General features: G+C 47.4%; 1 non-coding gene across 1 annotated transcript; it reads right to left on the reverse strand.

Annotated features, from left to right (window-relative positions):
* Positions 1–732: 732 nt before the first annotated feature.
* Positions 733–804, reverse strand: TRNAA-UGC. Its single transcript has one exon. It is a non-coding gene; the product is annotated as a tRNA-Ala (tRNA).
* Between the last annotated feature and the right edge of the window lie 8,199 nt (positions 805–9,003).

Raw genomic sequence — 9,003 nt, forward strand, 5'->3', positions numbered from 1 at the left:
AATCGGTGCGCACCCGTCCCCCAGTGCTGCGGAGCAAAAAAAAAAACCAAGTAAAGAGAAGGACTTAACAGAAAGGCCGCAGCAAGCGCGGCCGTGGGATCGCCGGCGCGTCCGTTGTCAGGAGCATTCGAGGCTCCTGGCCGAACTGCACATGCGCACGCATGCGCAGCCGGCTGCCTCGGTCTCCCGTCGGTGGCTTCCTCCACAGCATCTGTTCGTGCTCAGGTGATCTGTGTGATCCCGCCGCCGCGTGTCTCTAAAAAGCCGCACTTTGGCCATGTTTTTTCCTGCCGTGTGGCAGGGGCCTAATATTACTTAGTCGAGTGGCAACACTCAGACGGCACCACTCACTCTAATTCAGTTAGATTCAGGTTGGGCAGCCATGTTGGTCTGAAGCAGCAGAACAAAATTTGAGTCAAGCGTGCACACGGAAGCTTATACCAGGAATAAAACTTTGTTGGTCTTAAAGGCACCACTTGGCTCAACATTTGTTCTAATTCAATTAAACCGTGTTGTCACATTATGTTAGAACCAAGCCAGTCTCTCTTTCACAAACAACTGTCTACGTGTAGCCTACATTTTGCCGAAGAAGGCCTGATACACACAAACATGAGATGCTACCTTATCGGATCCTTGTCTATCAGATGTCGGTATTGTCTAATCTGACTGGCAGCAGCTTTCCAGGGTCTTGGGCAGGGGGCTTTCACATCATCTGTTCCTGATCCTTTGGACTGGAGATGCCAGGGATTGAACCTGGGACCTTCTGCATGCAAAGCAGATGCTCTACCACTGAGCCACAGCTCCTTCCCCTTGGATTATCACTCTGAAATCTACTGCTCCACAGCTCAGGCTGGCTCCCTTTTCTGAAAGCTGGCAGTGAAACACTCCCTGGTCGGGGCGCTTTCCAAAGCACAGTTTCCCAGTGATTGATGGCCCAGCCGTTGACAGTTGCTCAAAAGAGTTGCCACCTGTTGCGGGCGAAAGCAAACCCCGACCTCTGCTAATCTGCATATCCTTGTGTGCTAATTGATGTCAGTGGAGGACGTGTGCCAACCAACCGCTCTGGCTCTACAGAGATGAAAACCCCAACCAACAGAAGGGCAAATGGTAACTGGCGGGTCTGCAGATGAGCTGGCCAGGTGGCCGACTTTCTGCTCCATGAATGGCATCCCTCTCACAGCTTCTTGGTGCTTCTGGGGCACAGGAGGCTACTGGGATGCAGCCAGCGAATGGAGTGATGCTGCAAATGAATTCTTTCTGCAAAAGCGTCCCCTGATTTCTGTGACGTCCATCAACTTATGACTGGGTGGTCCGGGTTTTTTTTGAGGGGGAAGGGTGGTATTACGGAGCAATTTCTTTGAGCTGTTGCAGAACGGATGCACTTCCAGTCCGGAGGAAAGAAACTAAAGGTATCCAGATATAGGGGTATCCCCTATAGGGACAGAACCTGCAATTGCCTCTATAGTGAACCTGATTCAGTTGCTCATATCCTTCTACGTTGTCCTCAATATTCTACTATGCGTAGCTATCTGATTAGTCCCCACTTACCTACCACAAGGAACCCGACTGACAATGACCTTAAAATTGTATTGTCTGATAAGTTTCCGGCAATTACTTTGTCTGTTGCCGAATTCTTAGCCTATGTTTGGAAGCTTAGGGTCAGGGCGTATAAGTCTTAACCCCTTTGTATTTTTTAGAATTGCTATATTCTCAACTGAGTTTATTATTTCCGAGAAGTTTTTTAAAAAACGATTCCATGGTGGTGCAGTTTGGTGTAATTTGTTATAATCTATTACTTCGTTCTATTTATTTTCTGTTTGTTTTATTGTCCTCTTTGCTACTGTGTTATGCCAATAAAGGTCTATGTATGTATGTATGTATGTATGTATGTATGTATGTATGTATGTATGTAACTAAAGGTATCTTTAAACATAAGAGTGCAAGAACACCAATGGTCCATCTAGTCCAGCATCCTTTTCCACACAGTAACCCGTCAGAAGGCCTAGAAGTACGTCATGGAGGCTAAAACCTCCCCGTTTCTCCACCCACCCAGCAAGTGATGCACAGAAGTATATTCAGGTGGGTAGCCAGTGGAACAGTGGAACAGAAGTCCACTGCTTCTGACCAACATGGCTACCCACCTGAATATACTTCTGTGTATCACTTGCATCTGCACCTGAGCTCTGAGTGGCCTCTCCTAACGGCTTACCCCCACCCTCTTTTTTCCTGTAACTAGCTTCTGATGTTCCCTCTAAGTTGTGGCGTCTTGTGAGCAAAGATTCTGCTTGGTGAGCAACTGGCATTAAAGTTGTGAGCGAGCAATTTGGTTACTGCATAAATTAGTTTGCTCAGGAGCCCTCCTTCCTGAGCTAAGACAAAAATGTGTGAGCCGGAGGCTCAAAAACTGTGAGCTAGCTCACACTAACTCAGCTTAGAGGGAACACGGCTTCTGAGATTTTATTCCAGTTTTGTCTGAAGAAGTGTGTTTTGCACATGAACGCTTGCACTTCGAATAAAACTTTGTTGGTCTCGAAGGTGCCACTGGACTCAGACTTTCTTCTGTGCTGCCACTGACCATGGAGGTTCTACATGGCTATGAGTAGACTCAGCCTTTGTGACTTGGTCTAATCTCCGTTGACTGCCATCATCCCTGCAACCTGTGGCACTGAGCTCCACACATTACTTGAGGGTTGCATGGAGAATTTCTTTCTTTTGTGGGTGCTCCTGAATCGACCACCTACAAACTCCATTTGGGTGGCCCTGACTGACAATGAATAATTTTTTTAAAAAAATAACCGCTTAATAGAAAGCTCTTGGATTTGTGGATGATGCAAGCTGCTTGGGACTCCTTTGTATTTTCAGTTTACAGCCCTCCTCTCCTTCTCCCTTTTCCAGACTTATCGCTCCACCCGCCCTCCGTTTCCCATGAGCACAAGCAATACAGTAAACTTCTGAATCTGGCAGAGAAGCAGTGCCCACACCCCACCCAGCACATTGTTGTGTTTTATCCTTTTGCAAATGAATCACTTTGAGACCGGACAGCTTAGAAAATGATAGATGAATGCCCCGCTTCTGTGAATCACGCATTTTCCCTCCGCACTTTATTCTGCTAACAAAAATTGCTGGCAGGGATGCGCATACACAGCTGTTAGCAAACAATCCCAGCCATTTCCCATGCCAGTGCCACCAAGTTCAGTGGATGTTATGTAACTGTCACCATGTGCAGGGCTCATCGGTCTTTGGCATTTTGGATGCAGCTCAGGTTTGCGATCCCAGAAATGGCCAACGGTTGGAAAGTCCAGATCTAAGCTTTTTTTTATTGGCAAACGGATGCTCCCAGAGGGGAGGCGAAGAGGGCAGATGGTTTCTGTCCTGGGAGTGTCCTTCCCACTGTTCCTTGGGGCTTTCTTCTCACCCCTACCTCCTCTGGACCGGTGAAGGAGAGTGGAGAAAGGGAGAAAGGGAGCTGGCCGCACAGTAATGGGTGACACTCCCCTGCAGACGAGATGGCTTCTGAATACTGATGAGTCCGACACGGCAGCTCCGATGGCTTCATTGGACTTGTTCCTAGAGAGCTTGTTTCTAAGCCAGGGTCAGGAGACAGACTCTCTTGTGCAGCCTGGAGAGTCTCCCCTTCTATTTACTAAGCAAGAAAATAAGAACGGAACAATGTCCCCTGAGACCGATGCCATTAGCTGGTCTCGGTGTGGCAATTTACTGCTATGACGAACCCCTGTATCTCCCCAACTGTCTAGCAGATTTTCCCCGGCAAATCTTCAGTTCCCCTCAGTGCCTGAGTTGCCCTACAGTAAAAAAGGTAAAGGTTCCCTTGCTCAAAAGCCAGTCGAATCCGACTCTAGGGTTGCGGTGCTCATCTCCGTTTCAAAGCCAAAGAGCCAGCGCTGTCCCAAGACGTTTCCGTGGTCATGTGGCCGGCATGACTAAACACCAAGGCGCACGGAACGCTGTTACCTTCCCACCGAAGTGGTACCTATTTATCTACTTGCAATTTCTTGCTTTCGAGCTGCTAGGTTGGCAGGAGCTGGAACTAGAGATGGGAGCTCACTCCGTCATGCGGCACCCGGGTCTTGAACTGCTGAACTACTGACCTTCCACAGCCTGCAGTTCAACATCTTAACCACTTGAGCCACCGCAGCTCCATTGCCCTACAGTAGGGTGTACATATTCTTTGTCATAAAAGACTTGACTGTCCCACCTATATTTAGATATTTAGTTTAGGCTTTTTCTCAGTTCAGAAACTCTACTGAAAATGCAAGAGTTGTCTAGTTTTCTTTACACCCTTGAGAAATGCCACTTGAGGCAAATTAACTTTCAAAAACAGAATAAAGATTTTATTTAACAGGCAGGGCATATATGTATAATAGGCATAATCAAGGTTTTGAGATTGCTGAGGTAAAAAACTTTCTAATATATACAGAGCTGAAGTCTTAGAACATTCAAAACAGTGTATTTGTAGTTTTGTTTCAAGGCTTTCTATTTCTTTCTGTTTCCAGAGGACACTGAGGTCTAGGAATTGACATCTTCTTGCAGTCCCCAGCATCAGGGACGTCCAACTAGTCTCTCCTGGTGGAATGAACTCCCATATGAGATCAGGGCCCTATGGGACCTCTTACAGTTCTGCAGGGCCTGCAAGATGGAGCTCTTCCACCGGGCCTTTGGTTGAGGTGGCAGATATCCCTTTTCCCTCCTGGCTATCTCCCCTCCAGTGGCCTGGATCTTAATATCGGTACTGCTGAACTGACATTGGTGGCCTGGATCTTAATATCGGTATTGCTGAACTGACATCAGAACTAGCTTGTTTGCACGGTATTTTATTGTTTTGCTGTTTTAATTGTTGTTTAATTGTTGTTTTAATGGTATCGTATTGATATTGTTGTGAACCGCCCCGAGCCCATTCACAGGGAGGGCGATATATAAATCAAATAAATAAATAAGTAAATACTTTGTTTAGTAGATTTCAGCACAACTCAGTTCTTATTGATGTTTCTAGATTTCTTCCTTCAGAGTTCCAGGTTTCCCCTTTAGATATTACAGCTTTTCACTAACTCCTGTCCTGAGGTTTCTAAGCTTTCCCCCTTTTACCACAGACCAGGGTTCTCTTCCCAACCCCTTTCACTGGCAGGAAGTTATTTTCCTTGTCCCTAAGAAGCAATAACTCCTTTTACTATTTGGCTTGTACGGAAGTTCTCTCTAACTGCCCAGATCTTCTGCCAAACCCTTCTCCAGTACTGTTCATGTAAGGCTGTTCAGTAGCTTTTCTGGCTGAGAATTTAAGTTCTCCCTCAGATCAGTGTTAATATATTTAGACAATGGGGTTTCTCTTCTTCTTTCTGTAGAAGCACTTTTCTGACTATTGCCTGTCTGAAAACACTGACTCCCAAACGTCTCTTCCCTCAGAAGCCAAACCCTCTGGCTACTGATTCAGATGTTAGATTTCAAAAGACCAAACAGTGAAAGGTCCCTTTGTGAAAGACCCATTTTCCCTCCAGAACATCTGTTTTATTTTCTCTCTCAGCTGATGCTGGCCAATCAGAGAGCAAGTAGAGCCGTCAGTCACCTAAGCTCTTCTCTCCAGGGAAGATCAACTCTTGAACTCCCTGACTCTCTGATACAAAGAGCATTTTTAAAAGACTGCTTTTCTGTGCAAACCATCACAGCTGCATTAATTTTTCTTCAGATATTTTGGTATCCCTGTGCCCCAAGCAAGGAGCCCATGGAAAGTCACAGTGTTTACACCCTGCCTCTCCATTGGGGATCCAAAGCAACTTACAATACGGTTCTCTCCTCCTCCGTTTTATCCTCACAACAGCCACCCTGTGCCATAGGTTGGGCTGAGGGAGAGAGAGTGACCCTAGGGTCAACCAACAAGCTTCCACAGCAGAGTGCAGATTCGAACTTGGGTCTCCCAGATCGTAGCCTAGCCACTATGTCATGCTATACTAGTAACCCATCATAACTAAGTCCTTAAAACCATAGTAATTCCATCAAAGAAACCACACGCTCTGGTCTCTGTTTAGAACCCCCATAGTTATAAAAGCTTTGGTACTGGAAAACAAATAGGAGTTATAGAAAGGGATCTTGGTATTTGCTGAAAGGTGACCTGTACATTTTAGTAAACTAATTATATCAATTAAATGTTTATTGGTAAGAAGAAGAAGAGATTGGATTTGTACCCTGCCCTTCACTACCCAAAGGAATCTCAAAGTGGCTTACAATCCACTGCTTTTCTGTGCAAACCATCACAGCTGCATTAATTTTTCTTCAGATATTTTGGTATCCCTGTGCCCCAAGCAAGGAGCCCATGGAAAGTCACAGTGTTTACACCCTGCCTCTCCATTGGGGATCCAAAGCAACTTACAATACGGTTCTCTCCTCCTCCGTTTTATCCTCACAACAGCCACCCTGTGCCATAGGTTGGGCTGAGGGAGAGAGAGTGACCCTAGGGTCAACCAACAAGCTTCCACAGCAGAGTGCAGATTCGAACTTGGGTCTCCCAGATCGTAGCCTAGCCACTATGTCATGCTATACTAGTAACCCATCATAACTAAGTCCTTAAAACCATAGTAATTCCATCAAAGAAACCACACGCTCTGGTCTCTGTTTAGAACCCCCATAGTTATAAAAGCTTTGGTACTGGAAAACAAATAGGAGTTATAGAAAGGGATCTTGGTATTTGCTGAAAGGTGACCTGTACATTTTAGTAAACTAATTATATCAATTAAATGTTTATTGGTAAGAAGAAGAAGAGATTGGATTTGTACCCTGCCCTTCACTACCCAAAGGAATCTCAAAGTGGCTTACAATCCTTTTACCTTCCCCTCCCCACAACAGACACCCTGTGATATAGGTGGGGCTGAGAGAGCTCTCTCGAGGACTGCCCTTGAGAGAACAGCTCTGAAAGAACTTATGACTGGCCCAAGGTCACTCCAGCAGCTGCAATGTGGAGGAGTGGGGAATCAAACCCAGTTCTTCCAGATCAGAGTCCGCGGTCCTAACCATTAGACCAATCTGGTAAGGATAAAACTCTAGATGAAATCAAGCCTGATCTCTAACTAGAAGCTAAAATGACTAAACTGAGGCTATTGTATTTTGGTCACATTATGGGAAGGCAAAACTCACTGGAAAAGATATTAATGCTAGGGAAAGTTGAAGGCCACGGGAAAAGAGACAGACCAACATGAGATGGAGGGACTCCATCCAGGAATCCTCAACCCTCAGTTTTCAAGAGCTGAGCAAGGTGGTTCAGGATAGGATGTTTTGGAGGTCATTAATTCATAGGGTCACCATAAGTTGGATGGGACTTGACGGTACTAAACAGAGGTCATTTCGGGGTGGAATCGCGGGGGATTGCAGTTCCCCCGGGTGAGGAAGGGGGCGGGGCACATGACGAAGCCCCGCCCCCTGCTTCCGGCCGCCCCGCTTCCGGCCCTCATTCAGCCAGGAGGAGGCAGGAGAAGAGGGAGGGTAAGTTGCTTCCTCCCTGCCTCTCCCCACCCCTGCCTGCCTGGGGCCAGGGAGGGCCTTCGCGGGGCTTCCTTGCACTCCCGCCGGCCTTGCAGGTCCACCGCCGGGCCCCTCATGGGGCTCGGCAGTGGAGCTGCAAGGCTGCCGCCGCCGGCCGGGACCGTTGGGGGCGGGGTGTGTGGCCTTATGACACACGTCCGGTGATGTCAGGGGGTGTGGCCTTATGACACACTTCCGGTAATGTCAGGGGGTGTGGCATATGCTAATGAGTTATGCTAATGAGTTCCCCTAGCTCTTTTTCTACGAAACGACCCCTGGTACTAAACATACACACACTCTGGGGTCTTGGCCAGGGAAGGGTCTTTCTCAACATTGGCTGTCTTAATCTGGAGATGCAGGTGATTGAACCCGGGGCCTTCCACGTCCATCCACAAAAGTGGATCTTAAAGAGCATACTTGCAGTTCTCTTAAGGAGAACCACAACCCCACCCAACTGGTCAAGGCAACCTTCACAGTCAACAGCCGTTCTGGCACTGAGTATCCATTTATCCAGCCCAGGACTGATTCCAAGTCCCTGTCACTAAACCGAGCTTTCAGTGGCCCCCACCTGCTTGCGACACTTCGCCAAAATCCTCGATGGATCCAAAATCCTTCACCCGGTGGTTGCATGCATGGGGTGCAAAACCAAACCCCAAGAACATAAAAACATGTTGGATCAGACCAGTGGTACCCTTCTTATGCACAGTGGCCAGCCAGTTTCCCTGGAGGGTCAGCAAGCAGGGCATAGAGGCCAAGGCATTCCCTTGATGCGGCCTTCTAGTGTTGCAATTCAGAGATGCACTGTCTCTGGATGCAGGGGTTCTATTCTCTAGGGACCTTGTGGTTCTCCGTCGTATGGGATCTTCAGTACTATCTTTGGGATCCTGCCGGTCAGCTAGGATGAAACCATCAGAACCGGTTTTAATGCCTAGTGTTCCAGGTAGATACCACAGTTAATGCTATCAGAAGCCACTGAAAGGTCCAAGAAGAAGAAGAAATGTACAAGCGGCTACCAGAGACGTCAATATCAAAAGAAACTAAGATCATGGCATCCAGCCCCATCACTCCTTGGCAAATCGAAGGGAAAGTCCTGGAAACTGTGACAGACTTCACGTTCCTGGGATCCAAGATCACTGCAGACACTGACTACAGCCATGAAATTAAAAGACGCCTGCTCCTTGGGAGGAAAGCGATGGCAAACCTAGACAGCATAAGAGACATCAAAAGGGAACGGCTTCAAAAGGGAATTAGATAAGCATATGGAGCAGAGGTCCATCAGTGGCTATTAGCCACAAGGTATAGATAGGGACTCTGGGGCAAGTGATGCTCTGTCATCTTGGTGCTTGGGGGGGGGTCAACAGTGGGATGGCTTCTAATGTCCTGGCCCCACTGGTGGACCTCCTGGTGGCACTGGTATTTCTGGCCACTGTGTGATACAGAGTGTTGGACTGGATGGGCCTTTGGCCTGATCCAACATTG

The sequence above is a fragment of the Gekko japonicus genome, unplaced genomic scaffold (genome assembly GCF_001447785.1).
Source record: "Gekko japonicus isolate JY-2015 unplaced genomic scaffold, Gekko_japonicus_V1.1 scaffold924, whole genome shotgun sequence".
Lineage (NCBI taxonomy): Eukaryota > Metazoa > Chordata > Lepidosauria > Squamata > Gekkonidae > Gekko > Gekko japonicus.